The sequence below is a fragment of the Plectropomus leopardus genome, chromosome 7 (assembly GCF_026936395.1).
Source record: "Plectropomus leopardus strain MGB_pleo_1.0 chromosome 7, ASM2693639v1, whole genome shotgun sequence".
NCBI classification, from domain to species: Eukaryota; Metazoa; Chordata; class Actinopteri; order Perciformes; family Serranidae; genus Plectropomus; species Plectropomus leopardus.
The window spans coordinates 3,727,462-3,747,249 of record NC_142182.1 but is presented as its reverse complement, the minus strand read 5'-3'; the positions used below and the strand labels follow the sequence as shown (position 1 = coordinate 3,747,249).

The 19,788-nt window shown below is 39.4% G+C and overlaps 2 protein-coding genes across 5 annotated transcripts in view; one reads left to right on the top strand and one right to left on the bottom strand.

Annotated features, from left to right (window-relative positions):
* The window catches only part of ppfibp2b (PPFIA binding protein 2b), a 97,604-nt gene extending 93,992 nt beyond the window's left edge, over positions 1-3,612 (bottom strand). The window contains exon 1 of one of the 4 annotated variants that reach the window (XM_088079682.1): positions 3,405-3,612. The gene's annotated coding sequence lies outside the window, so the exon portion shown is untranslated. The remainder of the gene's footprint in view (positions 1-3,404) is intronic. The other 3 variants (XM_088079683.1, XM_088079684.1, XM_088079685.1) reach the window with 3 other exon arrangements.
* A 5,294-nt stretch (positions 3,613-8,906) lies between these two features.
* Positions 8,907-19,788, top strand: part of bmal1a (basic helix-loop-helix ARNT like 1a) — a 34,796-nt gene continuing 23,914 nt past the window's right edge. Inside the window, exons 1-2 of the mRNA XM_088079680.1 lie at positions 8,907-9,065; positions 18,195-18,380. The gene's annotated coding sequence lies outside the window, so the exon portion shown is untranslated. The remainder of the gene's footprint in view (positions 9,066-18,194; positions 18,381-19,788) is intronic.

Here is a 19,788-nt window from a genome sequence, read left to right as displayed (position 1 = left end):
ATAATATAAATGCAGACAAAAGCAATTTTTCAATTTTCCATGCTGAACATCTGACTTCATGTGTCCTCCCACTCCTGAGACCAAACATGTCCTTGAGTCTTACAACATAAGGTCATCCATAAACCCTGTGCACTCTATACGTCAAACCCTTATTGTCAAGATGATAATGCCCATATAAACAAGTTTAGGTTTCTAAACACAAACGCAGTGAGTCATCTCAAACCTTTATCATTATGCCTCCTTCATCTCTCACAACAGGAGGCTTCTTGAAAGTATCTTCAAAGAGAGCACGCTGAAACCCACATACAGACCGCGCGGGCTGCACCATAACCGCACTCAAAAAGGGGATTAAAGTTGTTGTGAAGTTCCATAACACCCCATTATATTTTTTTGCATATTTTTATACGAGCACCGACAAAGTACGTTAAACCTGTAACACACCTCACCCACTTATTTTGGGTTTCTGATATTTGGACTGTCTAATAAACAAAAAATGTGCGGAAAACTAAAATAATGCTCTTTTCTTTCTTGACAAACTAAAGATAACCTCTAATAAACTACAGTCATTTCAGATTTTTTCGCTTTTTTTCCTTTCTCTCTCTGCCACTATCTTTTCCTCCACTCCCTCAGCGAGCAGAGGATTATTCCATGTAGATTAACAGCCTGACTTTGTCTTCTGGTCTCTACCCTTTTCCTCCTCTCATCCTTCTTTCATAGCCATTCCTCGGCCTTGATCTCGCCTGCATCTCTGCCTCTCGTCTTATTCTCCTCCTCTCTTTCTCTGTGGCTCTCCTCGTCAGCAGGGAACAGTAGATTACCTCCAGTGAACCACAGTAGTGGTGTGATTAGCAGCACTGGTTAAGATGACAGAGCAATCATCTCAACCTTTATTGGCTGCAGAAAAAAAAACCCTCAAAAAAACGCTACTCTTGGTGTTACAAAAGCCGCTTTGATCACAGGGATCAACGCCGTCATCTGCTGATCCAGTGTGTGTGTGTGTGTGTGTGTGTGTGTGTGTGTGTGCGCAAGTGTGTGTGCGCACCATGCATACAGCAGGGAGACTCAAAATGCTTTGGTTGGGGGCCACTTTATCAAAAAATGACAGGAGGTCAGGGGCCAGTTACAGCAGCCCCATACAGGTTTCTAGGATTTTAGGATATTTCTTGGATTTTAGGAGGTTTCTAGGAATTAAGGACATTGTTAGGATTTTGGGACATTTCTAGGATTTATCACATTTCTGGGATTTTAGGATGTTTTTAGGGCTTTAGGATGTTTCTCAGATCTTAAGACATTTCCAGGATTTTAGGATGTTACCATGATTTTAGGGCAAATTTCTGATTTTTGGACGTGTCAATGATTTTAGGACGTTTCTAGGATTGTAGGACATTTCTAGGATTTTAGGATGTTTCTGGATTAAGGATAGGATTTAGGACATTTCTAGGATTTGGGGCATTTCTTGGGTCTTAAGAAATTTCTAGGGTTCAGTATATTTCCAGGATTTAGGATTAGGACATTTCTAGGATTTAGGACGCTTCCAAGTGGTTGTTTATTTACATTTCTAGGATTGTAGACATTTCCAGGATTTAAGGACATTTATAGGATTGTAGGACGTTTCTACGATTTTAGGACATTTGGGGGCTTAGCTGGGACCCTTGTTTTTTTCCCACAAAAAGCAAGCTCTGTTTTGATGCTGTTTTATGTACACTGGTACCTTATGTACAGCAAAAGTACAAACACAACTCCCAGTGTGAATCACTATTTTTTTATTGTGAATTAGAAAACGGTTTCGGGTCAACCTGGCACCCTGTCTGGTCCATGAGCCGCAAGCTGAGTATCACTGCTCTAAAACCTACTTTAGGGTATAACACTGTCAAAACAAGTTGCTTTAAAGCTGCGATAATTGTTATGAATTTGGGGGTTTTATCCATCACCGGTTCATTTCAGCTCCTGGTTTTATTTCCTCTGTTGTTGTTTTAAAGTGCTAATGCCACCCAAGTGCCAACCAAAGCAGCCTTAATCAATTCACTGTCGTCAGTGGCAATGGTGCCTTTCAACTCCCGCCCTTTTAAATGAGATTTGCAACAGAAAAGAGGCACCAGGCTGCTGTATTCAGTGGCAGGAGGCTCCTTCAGCTCTCAAGTCGCCTGTCTGTGATGTCTGTGCACGTGCACATGCATGCCTGTGTGTGTGTGTGCGTTTATGTCCACCATCTCCAGTGTTAGATGCAGCAGATGCTTCAGCAGAGGGGAGCCACACATCAGCCTTGATATCCCTCCATTAGCATATCAGCATCCCCTCTTTTCTCCCTCCCTCCCTCACGCTGTCAGAAATTGATGATGTGCAATTACACAGCATGTGTCAGAGCAACTAAACATCATTTAATAGCTCCAAGCTGACAGGACATGACTGAGCAAGCAGAGGAGCACCAGTGTCACATTAAAAGTAGGCCTACCATGTTTTCTAGCACGCCGCCTGTACACAAGCCGAATTTACGGTTGTGGAAATGTCCAGCCTATAATAAAAGCGCATATTAAATATTGAATCGCCATGCTAGATCTGCAGGACACAACTGATACAAGGATGTCAAACTGATAACACAAGCAATATGAAACATCTCTGATCTCCATCTTCACTTCGATTTTTACCCAAAGGGTTAAAATTCTGTAAATAAATATTTGATACTTATGATTAGGATTGATGTTAGTTAAAAAACTCAAAGAAAGTAGAAAATAATATCTTATATTTAGAATATTTTTTAAAGCTTGATTTTGAAAAGCGCATTTTGTGCACAGAGCGATACAAGCATGTGTAATATTAAAGCATGAACACAGCCAAAATTATCAGAAAATAAAGAATGAAAAATGGCGTGTAAAATGCCCCAGTCCTTAAGTGTTAATGCCCCTCCCCCCACAGACTGCCAAATGACTGTATCTCCCAAGATACAGAAACCAGTTAAGATTAATAACATAAAATAAAAGTAAATAAGTTTTCACTCTTTTCCTTTTTTTCTGGGCACCCCTCAGCAGATTTGGTCCCCCCCCCCAGTGTTGACTCCATAGCTACGTCCCTGGTACATTATCATCGTTTTTGTATGGGGACAACTCCACGAAGCATGAAAGCACTTTTACTGCCTTAAAAACGAACAAAATGTGAAAACCTAACATTTATTTCCAGCCAAACAGCGCTCCTGACAGTCCCTTAAATACAGCCTTAAGTCTCTTATTTGTTACTTATAAATACGAGCAAAGTTGATAGTAAACTTATCTCCTGCAGTAACTCTATTTAACTCGTATGAAATCCCCAGAGAAAATAACTAGTCGACACTGAATGACACTTTGGTGTGACAGGAGCTCAGCAGGTTCCTGCTGGAGGTAAATTAGCTTCATCCAGTTAAATTTACTCACCAAACGCGACTCCTCCGACGCTTTTATCGGAACAAAATCCTTTAATTTCGTTTTCCGAAGACACTTGAAGTTAAGGTGAGCACGCAGTCACACACACACTCACACATGCCCCTCACACACACACACAGAAAACACACTCACACATACACCGGGCTCTGGGCTGTAGAGTCGACTGTACTGAGCGCGTTAGAGGAGCGCGAGCTTCCTCGACTATCACCTGCCATGTGATAGGCACGATGCCTTCACGAGCAGCTCGTAATATCTCGCGCGCGTCAGCGTTTGACATACTAAGACCTTTTTGTTTTAATATTTAGGCTTTTTGGTACATAACAGTGGTGGAAAAAGTACACAGATCATTTACTTGAGTTAAAGTACTAATACCGCACTGTGAAAATACTCTGTTAAAAGTAAAAGTCCTGCATTAAATATGGTACTTGGGTAAACGTAAGTAGAATCAGGAAATTGTGCCATAATTATGAGAAGTAACAATGCCCAATGCAGAAAAATCTTCAAAAATCTGAAATTTTTTTAAATACAAAACACACCCCAAATCTCAAATTTATTTAAGAAGAAAAAACACAACTAAGTTCGAAATTATAAATTAATAAAACGAAAAAACATAGCAAAACTAAAAATAACTTAAACATACTAAAAAATTACAATTTGAAGAAAAGATGAAAATCTTAAAAAAAAAAAAAAAAAACAACTCAAAAGTTTAAACTAAATTGGAAATAACATGCCCTTAAAATCTCAATTTTATTTAAAAGAAAGAAAGAAACAAAAACTTAAATGTTGATTGATTATTCAACTAACCGTTACAGCTGTACTTATATAAAGTGTTCGGTAATTAATTTATAACAACCCCATGTTACTCATATAACATACCCATATTTATACATACATTTTTTTTTATTTTATTTTATATGTACAACTTTGCAGAAGCATTACCTGCGCCATAATACAGAACTCTGAAAGATCCGACAGTACCTGAATGCAGCAGAATATTAGTACGAGTTGCATTCATTAAAAAATGTGGTGGATAATTTGAATTAAAGGACATTCAACTTCACTGTGCTCCTAAAGGATCTACAGGTTGCCTGTCACCTTTAAAAAAGAGAAGAAAAAGAAAAAGCGGGAAAGGGATCAATTAACAGTATGGCACAAATAGCATAAGGAACAACCACAGGCCGGTTTCTTTATTAAAGTATTAAATATTAGAAAAACAAATATTAATTTGTGATTATAAGCAATGAATGCAACAGACACGTAAAGTCTAATGGAAATTAACAAGGATATTTAGTCATTTTCAAGTATTTTTATGAAGTTTAGATAACAAACAATCTGTTAAAAAAAGAAAAAAAGACTTTTTGATAGAAACTGTATACTTTAAAAAAAAAAAAAAAACAACAACGCAAGAACACACCAAACATGAAGTGTCAAAAGCCAACACCAACCAAACAATATAGGAATGAAAACTATGAATTCTACCTTTAAATCTGATGTTGTTTAAATATGACTCAATACTGTCATCTAGTGATGTAATGTATGTTTGTAAAATACATCATTTAAATTATTTTAATCTTTTTCCACATGTAAAGGGAAAGTATTAGTCTGATGTCTGACTTCATGTTTCATGTAAAAGGTATGTGTGAGAATATATTTGTTTGTAAGGTTGAGCAGTGTCATTTTTGTATTGTATGTTTTGTAATCGACCCGTCATACACTGAACTAACTGTTTATTAGTGAAAATGGGATGGTTTTATTTATGGCTCAGGACCCAGACCCAGCTGACCTTGTTTACTCATTCAATCATTCAATAATTTGAATGAGGAGATCCACAGAAATGTGTTATTGGCCAAATCAGGTTAAGCTGCTCTTGCAAAACAGGCGTGACATAAGCTGCTTCAGGGCACAACACACGAGTATATGAATGTATGAAGTCAGACCAGGTTCAGGTGCACTTCTATAAATAACTTATTTGTCTCACTAATATCATAATGTGTCATCTTTAAAGCTGTGAATGAAAACTGTTGATAATATCAGCACTACTGATCATAATAATTATAATTATTATTATTGTAATAAATAACTAAATAGATAAATGAATTAATTAATAATTAATATAAATGACCAAAAAAATACTAAAATCACATAAATGTTACCATAATTGGTAAAAGTGACTTTGATACTTTGTACTTTCTTATTCTTATCATTGTTGTTATTATTGCCACTATTTATTACTACTGATTGCAATGTGATACATTACTTTAAGAAAATACAGCCAGCACATGTATATTAATGTATAAAAGTAAATGTATATGTTTATATACTGTATTTACCCATTTTACTTTTCTTTAACCTGTAAAATTCAACTGATGGTTAATTCATATCATGTCTGACAACTTACAGATGATTTGGTTTAATGCTGTCAGTGACACAGAATATTAGCTAGTTATATGGTCTCACGTGGAAACAAATGTCTATAAACTTACCGGATCATTTTGACTTCATTCCCAAATGGCAAAAGATAAAAAGAAAGTAAATAAACAGCGACACCTATTGAGCAGTGTTTGAAATCACTGCAACTGATAAGACCTCTGGGTCATCCCTTAGATCACTGATACTCAACTCATGGTCCAAGGGCCAAATCTGTTCCCTGACAGGGTGCCGGATGGCCCCCCAACTATTTTCTTATTCACAATAAAAAAAGAAGTGATTCACACTGTTGTTGTTTTTTTTTTTTAAATAAAGGTGGTAGAGTGCATGAAACACCAACAGTCACTCTTATGACTCACACTGGACTCACATTTAGTGAATTGAATAGTTAATTTAACTCTTCCCTATTTTTGGGGACCCTTTGGAATTCCCTTGAGGACCCCTACAGGTCCCAGGACCCTTGCTTGAGAATCACTGGGCTAAACAACTAATACAATATGGTATGGTGTCTAATATGGTAAAGATCTCAATGCGGGTTGTTACCTGTCTTGTATCTTTGTCTTCACATGTGAAAGACAAAGATACACAACCGGTTTTCCTCAGGGCCCCTTTGAATATTACAGTGCCTACATGGTTTTATTTTATTTTATTGTATTTGTTATAACATGGATGTGTTTTACTGATTTATTGGTTTATTTATCATGTAGCCTTTTTTTTAGGTTTTCTATTATGTTATTATCTGTAATTGGTTTATAGATACACAGATAGATAGATACAACTTTACTGACCCCACATAGGGGAAATTTGTGCGTTACTGCAGAGTTATCTTATTTTATTCAATTTTTAAGTCTTTTATCATTTTATTTCATAATGGTCAAGTGGACATTTGGAGACACCAACGGAGAATGAGAGCGGAGCAAACATTCGGAGATACCGGCGGAGAATGAGAGCGCAGCGGACACCGGCGGAGATACCGGCGGAGAATGAGAGCGGAGCGGACACCGGCGGAGAAACCAACGGAGAACCAGAGCAGGACGGACATTGGCGCAGCTGATGTCCGACAGCAGCGCAGTGAGACAGAGGAACAGAGCGGAGGAGTGCGAATCTCCGACAGGGCGGCTGGCAGCCTGGCTCTCTGACAGCGCGGATCTCTGACAGGGCGGCTGGCAGCCTGGCTCTCTGACAGCGCGGATCTCCGAAACAGCGGCTGGCAGCGCGGATCTTGGTCGGGTGGGGAGTGCGGTAATCTGGAGCTCGAGTCCGTTCCGCGCGTGTTCGTGTGTGCGCGCGCGTGTGCGTGCGTGCGCGGGTGTGCCCTATTTGACCACACTTAGCCATCCAACCACTTGCGCATTTGGTGACGTCACTGTAACGGATTGCGTCATCCCACCACGTGCATTTCTGTAGCGGCATCCCGACGCCTCATATTTTGACAGCGGAGGGCTACCTAAAACGTCATAAATTGACGAGGAAGGTCATTGACCAAACCACAGTATGAGAGAGTGAGAATCACAGACTGCAGACCGCCTATGATCCGCGTGATCACGTACCTGTTCTCCACCTGTGGTTCACGCTGCTCAGTGGACCGCCGCCGGTATGCACTGTCAGTTTGAGCAGCCGCAGTTACTCTTCCAAGTGTGCCAAGTTTTACGGCGTTGTCCTGGTGACTTCCGCGTTTCGTAATCCTCTCAGAAAGATGTTTTTAAATGAGCCAGAAGCCATCTCAAACCAAATAGCAGATATGGGAAAACAGACGAGCGCCTTCCCGTCGATGCTAACCGTTAGCCACTTTTCTTCGAAAACCACTCCGCGTTTAATCCACGATTTGTTTTACCAGCAGTTTGAGTACGGACAGCATGCCTTGGTTGGCGGGCACCCAGGCGCTTTAACCCCAATTACTCCAGTAAATTAAGGGTTTCAAACCTCCAATAAGAAATCTACTTCACTCATTTTCATAAATTGATCTGGCTTCATGCTAGGAGCTAAAGTTCACAGCTAACGTCAGCAGCGCGAGACTTCAAAGACAGACAGCCGGCCAATCATCATGTTCCCTCTGAAATATCAGCCAATCAACTCTGACATCTCAGATGACGTAAACACCCCGAGCATGCGTATTATTTACCCCATGGCTCCACTATAAATCCCCCACGGCCGCCGTAACTCTACTGCGGAAGCAAACCAGTAAACATGGACGAGAATTGTATTTTGAGTGTTTTAAACATACTATGCGAGGCAAAGCAGCTTTATTTGTACAGCACATTTCATACAAAAGGGCAATCCAAAGTGCTTTACGGAGCAATAAAATATAAAACATAATAAAAGATTTACAATAAAAGAGATGAGATATACAAAGAAAATCAACTACTGAGTGATTTAAAATCACTATTAAAATGGCAAAAGTGGCAATGGCAAAAAAAAAAGATCATTTAAAATTATTTAAAATCAAGTTAAAACTATGCTTGTAGTGAGGTGGAGTAGGCGGTGTAAAAAAGTAATGTTTTTAGCTTTGACTTAAAAATGGAGTTGGGGCTTGTGTAACATGATTTTCAAATTGGAATGATGATGTAATATAACTAATGAATTGAGGCAAGTAATAATATTTGAGCATTGATGATGCCTTCTCCTAATGACCAGTCGCCACTGTGTATTGGGGCTGTTGTAACTGGCCCGGGGCTTTCTGGCATTTTGCAAAAGTGGCCCCCCAAAGAAAAACTAAAAAGGCCGAGTATTCTTGCCATATTGTCTACATTCAACAGATGTAAGTTTGGGCTCAAAATAATTCAATTAACAAATCAATAAAAGTGTCAAAATACAGTATGAGGAAATTGAGGGCCGGAGCTCCTCCGCCCACCACGTCTCCTAATGCAGTGCTCTTCACACACACTTTCACACACACACACACACACACACACGCGCACACACACACACACACACACACGTACACACATAACAGCCTCTGCATTCCGTTCGACACCGGCTCTGATTGGTCGACTCGCACGTCAATCATAGTTTCCCAGCCTGAACTCGCGTCTGATTGGCTGTAGCGGCACCTCCGGCGGTAACGCGAACGCCATTGGCTGAGAAACTAGGTTAGTGGTCCGACAGGCATGACGGTGAAGAGAAACTGGGTCACCGATCGAGAATCGTTTATGTCACAGTTGTGTGAGTTGCTTTTACATATTACGAGCTACTTTCAATGGATAGACCGACCCCACTGGGCCTACTGTAAGTACACACTGAAAACAAGCTTTCTGCGCATCGATATTGCTCGTCGGTGGCGTTGCTTTGTTTTAATCCGCGATGGATATCGTCGATGTTTTCACATCGCCGTGGTCTTGTCAGTTTTCTAGAGCAGGAGGAGGGACGTTAGCTCGCTGGCCAGGTCTTGACAGTTAGCGTGCCTTAGCTAGCAGCTGTATGCTAATATTAATCTAAATTGTGTTATGAATAAAAGGTGAGGAAACCGCCCACGGTGTGTCACGCTAACTGCTGTCCGCTATCACCGGGGGTCAGAGGAGGCTCGTGCATAGGTAGGTGCCGGTCCGTGGGCTCGTGAAATGTTGACTAAACGTGACCTAAAGTGAACAATGCTATCTAATGCTAGCTATGTAAACAGGCCTTGGTGGGTATCTGGCACAGCGTTTCTTCGACAGCATCCGTCCCGCTGCGATTTTATTCATGTCTCCGTCGCATTTCGCTGTGAAAGACACAGTAACGCGTGGTTGCGGAGACCCGGGCTGTGTCGAAACAGCAGCAGGGACAGCTTTGGTTATGAAATATCGTGACACAGTGTTGGCACTGGCAGTGGAAATGTGGCGACCGCTCGGTTTCTGCAGTCTCCGCAGCGGTTGCCAAAAGATGATCATGATAGTGGTGCTTTGGTTGCTTTTGTGCACGAGAGACAATCTGGGACAATTTGTTGTATGATTTTGCAGCGGGGGATCCCAAAGTTGGGTTTAAGGAAAAGCATGAAGAGGTGTGTTGAAGATGGTTTCCCCGTCGATATGCGTTTTCTCCAACCTAAATCTGATCTAAACCCTCTTAGGGATTGTACGTTATTTATTTATTTATTTATTATATTTTATTTTATTTTGTTTTATTGTGAACCTGCTCAAAGCCAAATGTGTCATCAAATCAATCATCCTCCCTCCACCATAAATAATCCTGTAAGGGACATTGCTTCTGTTTATCAGAGGAAAGGGTGGCTGGGGTTTGACATGTATTTATTTTTTATTTTAATTTTATTTTATCTTATCTTGTTGGGCGTTTTGTATTTATTCTTGACCCCTCCTGAAGCTAAATGTTGTTGTTGTTTTTTAATCAATCACCCTCCCTCTGCTGTAAGTAACCCTCTAAGGGACAGCATTTTATTTATCAGAGGAGGGAGGTGGCTGGGGCGTGACTTGTATTTATTTCATTATATTACTATTTTAAATTGTTATATGTAAAAGTGCCAGTGTAGCATCCCCTGAACCCCTGACAGATGTCCTAGCTAAGCCCCAATGTCCAAAAACTCCAGAAACCTCCTAAAATCCCAGAAAAGTAAAAGAAAAAACACCGGAAGTGACCTGGAAAAAAATGCTAAAACAGAACAGAAATACTAAATATAAACAATAATTATAAATATAAATATTTGTTTGTAATGTAATATAAAAATGTAATTATAATAATTCTAAATATACTTTCTTGATATTTTCCCTAGCTTTTGGATGGCATTTTGATGCTCTCTTTTTAAAAAGCTACATTTCAGGTCATTCTTTTGCCACCTTTTGCTGATTTCTTTCAATTTGTGGAACCTTTCTTACCAAGTCACTTAATGCCTTTTTTTCCATGTTTTTGAAAGAAATTCCACCAATTTGCTCCTAAATACTTGGGAAAGGCAAATAAAAAACAACATAAGAAAAGTGATGTTGCTCCACTTTTCAAAAGGTTTACAGTCCACAGTGGCTATTATGTAAACAAAAAAACATTTTAGTCATCCTTTTTGGATTGTTAAATGTGCAGCTTGTTTTGTTATTACTGCAAAAATCGTTTTAAGTCTGGCTTAACAGCAGTATCAGTAGTTCACGTGTTAAACGTTTCATGTCAGGAAAGACATCCGGTTTGAACTTCAGACTTGAACTGACAAGTGTTATTATTGCTTATAAGCAGGTAGCAACCTACATCAGTGCTTATCAGTATTGATTGATGTTGCAACAAAAACATTTTGATAACAGTTTGTTGTGATGAGACAGCAGGGCCGCGGTTTACCAGCCTGTTGTTCAGGAAGAGGAAACGACAAGATACTAAATTCTGCAAAGATAAATATAAAATAGATGTTAACAATGTTTTCCTTTGGGGACACAATTTCCAGTTTAAACAATGTTCCTGAAAAGGACTTACATTTCTTTATATATTTTATGTTTTATTTATTGACATTAGTTAGAATATATTTGTGTTGAATTTACCTTTAGATTTGTGAAATATTCTGTTGTTTGGCAAATGTTGTTCTGACTATAAATTATAGTCTAAACTACAACTAACTGTATTTCCTCAACTTTCCATCTGGAGCAATAATCAGCCTAAATAAACCTGGTATTAACATCAAACTAACTTAAATAAAGTTAGGTTTGAACTGATTTTTATTTTTTGAGCTATTCATTTTCCTTCCTTCATATTTCCATTACCTTTTAGTATTTTTTAATTGGTATTTAATAGCACTGAAGAAAATGAAAATGCTATTTGTAGCAAGATACTTTAGAGTGGAATATTTTTGAATTTTCAGAATTATCAAAAGACTTTCTCCATGATCATAAAACACAAAAAACAAGACTGGGTCAAAACCTCACAGCTTGAGTTTAAATTCCAGGAATGCCTCGTGTTTGACACTCTATGCCCCCAATGGAGCAGCATGTCTTTTACTAAGTGTAAATATCTTATGGTATAATAATATTCGCGCCACACTGGCAGTCTAGCAGATTATTTTGACTGAGAAAACAGTTAAACAGTGGAGCTTTTGCACAGCTTCATGCCTTTTTACTCTGTTTCTGTGCTGTGTTTAGACTAAGATAAGAAAACAGTTTCTTTGATGCTGAAAACCTGTGAAGGCCTCCTGTTTCCCTCACAGAAAATTGATCGGAAATCAACAAGGGAATTGTTAAAAATCAGACCGATAAACAGCACGAGTAATGGCATTGGTATCAATATAATCTTTTCAATTCCCACCCCTGATATTTGACTCACAATTCATGAAATTCTTTCCAACAGCCTGAGTGTTTTTGTGTGTGTCGTTATAAGCTCACTCTGCACTTTAGAACATACTGTTTGCTCTCAGCTGTGAACTTTGTGAGACTGAAAACCGTCATTAAAATGGTGCATTATTGGCTTCATAAAAGGTTTTTGGTTATGGCATATATTTTCCTTTCTCAAGGCCTTGCACATTCGTACTCGTACATTCAGACAGGTGGCTCCAGGTTACCTCTGACTTTAACAGCCTGCACAGCACAAACTGCTGTTATCCACTGTTCACCTACTGTAATCTTATCTTACAGCTAAAAGGAGAGTTCACCCAAAATGGAAAATCCAGTCATTATCTACTCAGCCTCATGCTGATGGAAGTCAGGTGCAGTTCTATAGTCCACAAAACACTGCTGGAGTTTCACAGGGAAAAGGCATTGCATTCATTTCCCAAACAATGGAAGCAAATGGTGACCAGGACTCAAATGTTGAAAAAATACTTAAAATCACAACATGTCTCCAAACTGCTCATCAGAAGTAATCCAAGTGTCCTGAAGCCCCGATATGCCAAGTTGTTTTGAAAAATGTCACTGGCGTCATGTTTTTAGCCTGTAGCTCCTAGTGTGGGAGCCGCATTTACGTATATGCACTCGAGGGAGACCAATGAGAACTCGCAGTATCTGCACGCCAGTGTTTTATGCTACCTGCTACACACACACACACACAGTAGTTTTAAATCCGACAAAGGGACTTGTTGCTTGCTGTAAACTCCATAAGTCTCTCTCTGTGTGGGGGAGGCTTGGAGCATGTGAATACTGGTGTGCAGATACAGCGAGCTGCCGTTGGTCTTGTGTGAGCGCACATATGTGGACACGGCTCCCACACTAGCAGCTACAGGTGACATGGCTAACAACATGATGCCACTGACGTTTTCCAAACAAAATGGCACGTCAGGGCTTCAGGACACTTGCATTACTTCAGACGAGCAATATGGAGGCATTTTGTGGTTTTATTATGTATTTTTTCAATGTTTGAATCCTCAACATTTGTTTCAACTGTTCGGGAGATGAGTGAAACTCTTTTCCACGTTAAACTCCGGTAGTGTTTTGTGCACTATAAAACTTCACCCAACTTTCCATCGGCATGAGGGTGAGTAGATAATGACTGAATTTTCATTTTTAGGGGAACTATCCCTTAAACCAAGCATATTGAAGTTAAAAATAGAGGACATTTTTGGAATCAGATAATTAAACTTTGTAGCTGATGTTGCTCCAATACTGTTTCTCCTAATTGATCTGTCTGTCGTCTGATGATAAAAAAGGTTTGGCATTAAGGGAACTCGGATACCAGTTAAATCAGAGTTTTGGTAGGTGTAGTTTCTGTGGTTGCCATGGTCACACAATGAACTATCATAAGCGGCTTTCCAGAGATCACGCTATAGGGCCACAATAAAGTCCCTTTTTTACCGCCCCTGCATTTTTACACAGAATTGAGCGACAGTGGCATCATTCTGCTCCAGTGTTTGTGATTTTACACTGCATCGCAGCATCCCGCGATCACAAGAGGCATGATGGGCGTTACATGTTACACAACAGTGTCGGTCTTAGTGTGACATATATTGTATACATCGGCAGCGCTTTATAAGCAGTAACAAAGGTATAACATGTCAATCACAATCATTTACCTTCTCTGTTATATGGCTGCTGATCTCGTCCTCCTCCCAGAGGGTAACGAGCTCCTGAATCTCATTGTTTTCCCAGTTTAAGGACATTTACGGTCAGTGCTCTTCTTTTAATTTGCTGCTTATTGGTAACAGCTGCTTTTAAAATCTCCCGTGGTGGGTTGCACACATAGCATGTTTTGCAAAGACCTCATATAGGTGCTATTTTACCTCCTGTCCCTCCTCTACAGTACTGTTAGGTGGCATAATGGCGTGACATTCTCGCCTTGAACAGGCAGTGCAAATGCGACTTGTGATGGAATGATGGGGATAGGGGACAGGAGAGGGATTAAGGGGGATCGGCTTCATGGAGATGGATGCTTCAGATAGAGTCGTGGTGAGGATGGAGTGTGTATGAACCGAGAGGTGGTGGTCATTTCCGGATGAGTTCTGCACTGCGTAATCCCCCAGGGGCTCATAACCAGGACCACCTTGTTGTGAGGTGATGGTGCCAGCAGCTGAGACAGTTGCTGCCCTGCTGAGAAAGATGGTTTGGTGGGAAGGGTTTTGAGAACCAAGAAGAACAGGGAGAGGAGCGGTTAGACACACCCATATAGATCACAGCAGGTGATTGAATTGATGAGGCACAGGTGGTTGAATTAACGAGGTGCAGGTGATTTGAATTAGTGGGAGAGAAAAGTGTGGTCTTTGGTTTGACAGTTTGAGTTTTCACACTCCTTCATTCCCAATAATCTGATAAGGTTTGCTATCAACACTCAATATGTTTACGTGCACAGTTGAGTCGAGCTACAGTTATAGCACGATCAGGTCATTTAACTGGACTGCTGTCCTTGCCCCAGTATACAAGCACCAGGGGAGAATCAATTTATTGACTGAAGTCTGTCTGTATCCACCACAGTAGGTAAAGATATGCTTCCCTTCAGCTAGATGCAATAGATCTATGCTATTTACACAGTCCACATTGTAGACTGAATCATTGTCACAACTGTCAATTTGCAATAACTTCTGGGTAGAAAACCATTGCGTCGGGTACATACAATCAAACAGTGCTGAGCAAACTGCCTTCATTGATTTAAAATAAATATAAAAAACAACCATTTAAAGTTGTATGCCCTAAGCCAAAATCTAAAAGAAGTCCCTCCTCAGTGCTTAAATTAAAAAAAAAAAGCCTGGCCTTTTTGCAGCACCCCTTCCCATCTCAGAAATAACGCACAGTCCCTATCCCTAACCACCGAGGGAGGCCAGCACAGTGACTGGGAGCATGCACAGAACACCTGGCCCAGTTGAAGTACGACTGAAGTGTTCACACGACGCACGAAACGATTCAATTTCGTACAATTTCAGTCGGACTAACACGTTTACATATATTTTAAAAGTCCAGTTTTAGTCCAACTAGCACAATAATTCGACTTTTTCTAACATCATGTAAACATACTGACAGATTAATAAAATCTCCCACTTCAAATTTCTTTCCATCACTGGAGTTTAAGTGCTTGTGATTTTGGCGACTGTGCGGCTGCCTGGACGTCTCTGCGGTTCATGAACAGGCTTGCTGGCTGCTTGCAGACTGTCTGAGTGGGTGTAAAGTGTAGAACAGGGAAACAAAGCTGAATGGCTTGCTGACTCACTGACGAAGTAGAAGTAGGTGGTGGATGGAAATTGAGGCTGGCTGGTTTTGAGACCATAGAGACCGGCTGACCCAGTTTCCACTCCAGCACCAGTTCCTTTCAGTGTTCAATCATGACATAGTGGTTTTCCCCCTCTAGCCCAGAGCTTTGTCCCCGCCTGGCTCACCAAGCCCGTCCTGACCTAGAACTCCGCTGCCTGCCACTTTGACGGGGCTTCTTGAGCTTTGCATTTTGTTTGTACTGTACATTAAACATTTACATGGCCCTCCAAGAGTTTTTTTCCCAAAACTTAGTAGGAATGAGTAACGGTTTGAGACTGGCTTTAAATTTCTACATGAAGCTTGTTCAGTGTGACATTCTTAAGAATGCAGGATTGTTTACGTGTATTTAAGATTTTATTGATTAGGCTGCTTCTTGTTTGTCTGACTGGCAAATTGGTGCATGCAACTGATGACTATTGTTGTACATCGTATACTACTACTTAATCTTGGGCAGTATGTAATATGTCGTACCTTCCTGAAATTTCACCGGCAACGTTAATACAGCTCCGGACAGCGAGTGCGCTACTTAATTCCAACTTTTCAGGCTGATATATGCACAGTAGCAACTAGAGCTGTATCTGACTCAGAATTATGCCAGTCGATCAGATTTGGCGGTTCAATACGAATATTGGACGATTCGTTTTGATTTTCATACAAAGTTTTAAAGTGCCAGAGACTGTATCATTTTAAGTTGGTGTGAGCTGTAAATTCACCTCTTTTAAGTAGAAGGTCTCTCCTCTCTTCTCCTCTGTGCTGCTGCCTGCATGTCTGCAGCACCTCATTGTACCAAAGAGTAATGTGAAAGTCAAGAGCACTCACTCAGCAGCAAAATCTTGGCACCAAAACGTCCACAGAAGTGCACTGCACAGAAAAAGACGGCTGTTTGACTTGAAGGTGTCTCAGTGGACTGAGGGTCTCAGACCGATGATTTGAATCTCTGGCTTTCAGGGAACAGCCCTAAAGGAAATAGTAAAAAATACTTCAAATTAGGGTTGATGTGTTGTAAATGTTCATGTTGTCAATGAAAAAAAATATGGATTTGTGATATCGACAGAAATAAGGATGTTGTCAGATTATGATATTTCACTTTAAAGCCAAAATTGGCCATTAGGGATTATGTGCCGATATTATCATGCATTCCTAATGTACAAAGTTTTTTCGCATTATAGAATAAAAATGAAGACAAAAATGAATACAGATTCACACCATATTTCTAGCTAAGTTGAGTGCCTCCTTCCTAGCCTCAAACAAAACTCGTCCTGCCCCATTCATCCTAGCAACAGAGAACTCCACAGATACAATCTATATTTATATTCAGTAACTCCACTGCTGAATAGAAAGAGTGTGTGGTGGTGGTTGCCACCAAACTGCCAGCATCTTTTTAGCTACAGTGCATGCTGATAGCCATGGCTGCCTTTCAGTGTGGTTTAAGCTCTGCCCTGAATCATCATTTAGTAGCAAACATGCTGGAGAGCAGTCCATTTTTATGCCCAAAATCAAATCGGGGACATTGCCTATAAATGAGAATTAGAAGTTGCTAAGAGTTTTAAAAACTGCATATGTGTTAAGTGAAAATGCTTGAGCCATAGCATGGACATGTTATGGACAATTGTCAGAAGCAGCTGAGCTGTCAGCAGTGCAGCACCTGAGGAGCCAGCAATCTTCAAAAATGTAGAAGATGTTTTTGTTTAATCTTGGATTTTCCAGCTCAGCTTTGACATTAAGTCTAAAATACACTGTGTAAACAAAAGTGTTACATTTATACTGTGTAGTGCAAAAAATGCGCCATTGAAACCCATTCAAAGTGCGACCTTTAATCCCATAGCCATCAAAGCATAAAAACATGCTTTGTATTATTTCTGAGTGTTATTCTGGGCTTTTGCCTTTGAATTTGTAATTTTTACTATTTTATATTCCACCTGATGGGATCATTATAATATATTTGGCATATGCAGAAAGCACATGCTATTTCCACTAATTACACTGTCACAATCAATGTTGCTGCAAATTACTGACATATACCAGTCTATGATGATGATGATGATGATAACAACAACAACAATAACAAATCTACTTAGCATGTAGTATATTGAAGATAATACATTTTTTGTATTTTTTGCCCTCTAAAAACATAGTGGCATCATGACAAAACCTGGCATTTAAAGGATTAAAATTTTGAAAATAAATATTTGATATTTATATAGGACTGTTGTTGTTCAAAAAATTATCTCAATGAAAGTAGAAAAAAATATTAATATACAATAAATTTTAAAGCTTGATTTTGAAATTTTGTGTGCATAGGGAGTGTGTGTAATGTGTATAATATTAAAGCAGGCCCTTGATTCACATTAGGTTATACATTTATTTAAAATTCCACACGTTTCCAAGATAAGGGCTTCTTTTACCATTCTAGTATTTATGAATGGCAGGGCGGTTAGTACTAATGAGGATTTCATCAATATGCTTTTATGGTGTTTACATTGAAGAGCAGCTGCCGTGCAAATTCAGGTTTGCAAGATAAAACAGAGAAAAGAGAAAATCTTTTAGCTTTCATCTGCCCTTTTAATGAGCATCAGGAAAAGATCCAGTTCGCCCACATTCAGTTCTGACATTTTTCAGGTCTGTAGTCGTGAACAGAAGCTCTCTGTTTGAGTTCCATATTCTTCTTTTAATCAAGTTTCGTGATGCGTATGTGTGCTTGTTTATAATTTCTGATTTTGTTTTGGTTTGTGGATTTGTGAAAGATCAGATTTGCACTCGGCTAACTCCTGTTTCCGTCTCTCTCCAGGTGTAGACGCTTTGCACCTGCTGCTTAGGGATCAGATCATATCGGGGCAGACTGACCACATCAAACCGGATGAAACTAGGTCAGGCTGAATCAAACCAGACTGAGACCACATCAGAACAAAGCAGACCAGACTGATCCAGACGATCCCCGGCCCGTCCAGGAGGCCCGTTACAGTTTCCTATCCAGGTAACTGAAGCAGCTCTTTTCCCACTCATATTTCAGAGGTGTATTTGAAGTAAAAAAAAAGGCTGCCCTCTCATCTTATGCATCAGTCTGACTCATGTGGAAACTGCCAGGGAGCTGAATGCATAAACCAGAGATTTATATGACGACAGTTAGCCTTACCTGAAGGCTAATAATGCCCTCTGGCACTAATGCATTCTCATCTGTTGCTGTTATTAAATTAAAAGCTTGGCTAATGTAGATGTTTTTACCTGCTGGTAATCCACACTTCTTTCCTTTTCTTTGTGAATTTTCTGTAAAAAGTAGTGCAAAAACTAAGCCAGTCCTCCGCCATCTTTGTTTACACTACAAAGTCACATTTGATCACAAGAGATTGAGAGATTTCCACTTTTGAGAGCCAGGACTTAAGTTGTTTGTGGAAGAAATCTGTTAGTGTTTTGGTGTGCTGTTTTGGCAAATTGTTATTCTCCTCACACAATCAAAACAGAACTGTTAAATCTGTCATTGCATGCAGTTATGTGTGGAGTGTTAAGTTTGAAAAATCCTTTAGAGAGGGCCAGTCTAAAGTTTACAGTGTCTTAAGTAGTTGTTATCTCTTAACCCTCTAAAATATGTACAAATTGACTTAATTTCTTAGAAAAAACACAGGAGTGAAACAAGCAGTTTAACAAGAAATGGCCCAAAAATGAGCCAGAAATTATAAAAGTTAAAAAATATTTCCAGAAAATAAGCAAAGACCAAGAAAGTGCTGTAAAGAATTTTTTTGTCTTTGTTTTTGTTGCATAATTTTAAATAAAATTAGAATAATTCTAAATATAGTTTTTTGGAAAATTTTCTCAAAAAAAAAAAATAGAATTAAGAATTAACAATCCATACCAGCAAATTTTCGGTTGTTTTTTTTTTTGTTTGTTTGTTTATTTTTTTGTAAATTGCGGAGAATTTGTTTGTTGGTCATTAACTTTTTCCCATATTTTAAAAAGAAATCAAACAAATTTTATCAGGTTTCTGAAGTTTAAATGCTTGCACAAGAAATCTGAACACAGCAAAAGAAAACTGTTGTCAATCCAAGAGTTAAAGGGTTAAAGGCATTCTGTGTTTGACTTGTTGTTTATTGTTTGTGAACAGTCCCGCCAGCGAAAGTGAAAGCAAAAGCCAAACCCAGATTTACTTTTATATTTGAATGAGCTTTGTGTGCTTGGCATTTTGCCTCGCTATATTGCATTTTTTTTGTTGCTGTGTCCGGTTATGACGCCGTACGATAAGAAGAAAATCATGTAGACGTCAGAGTCTCTGCACATACATACACCTCCACACACTTATAGAAGCTCATAAGTGATGATTGAGAATAATTACTTTTGTATGAGTCTGTTGCCTCTAAGAAAACCTGTGTAGTATAGCTTTAAAGTAAAGT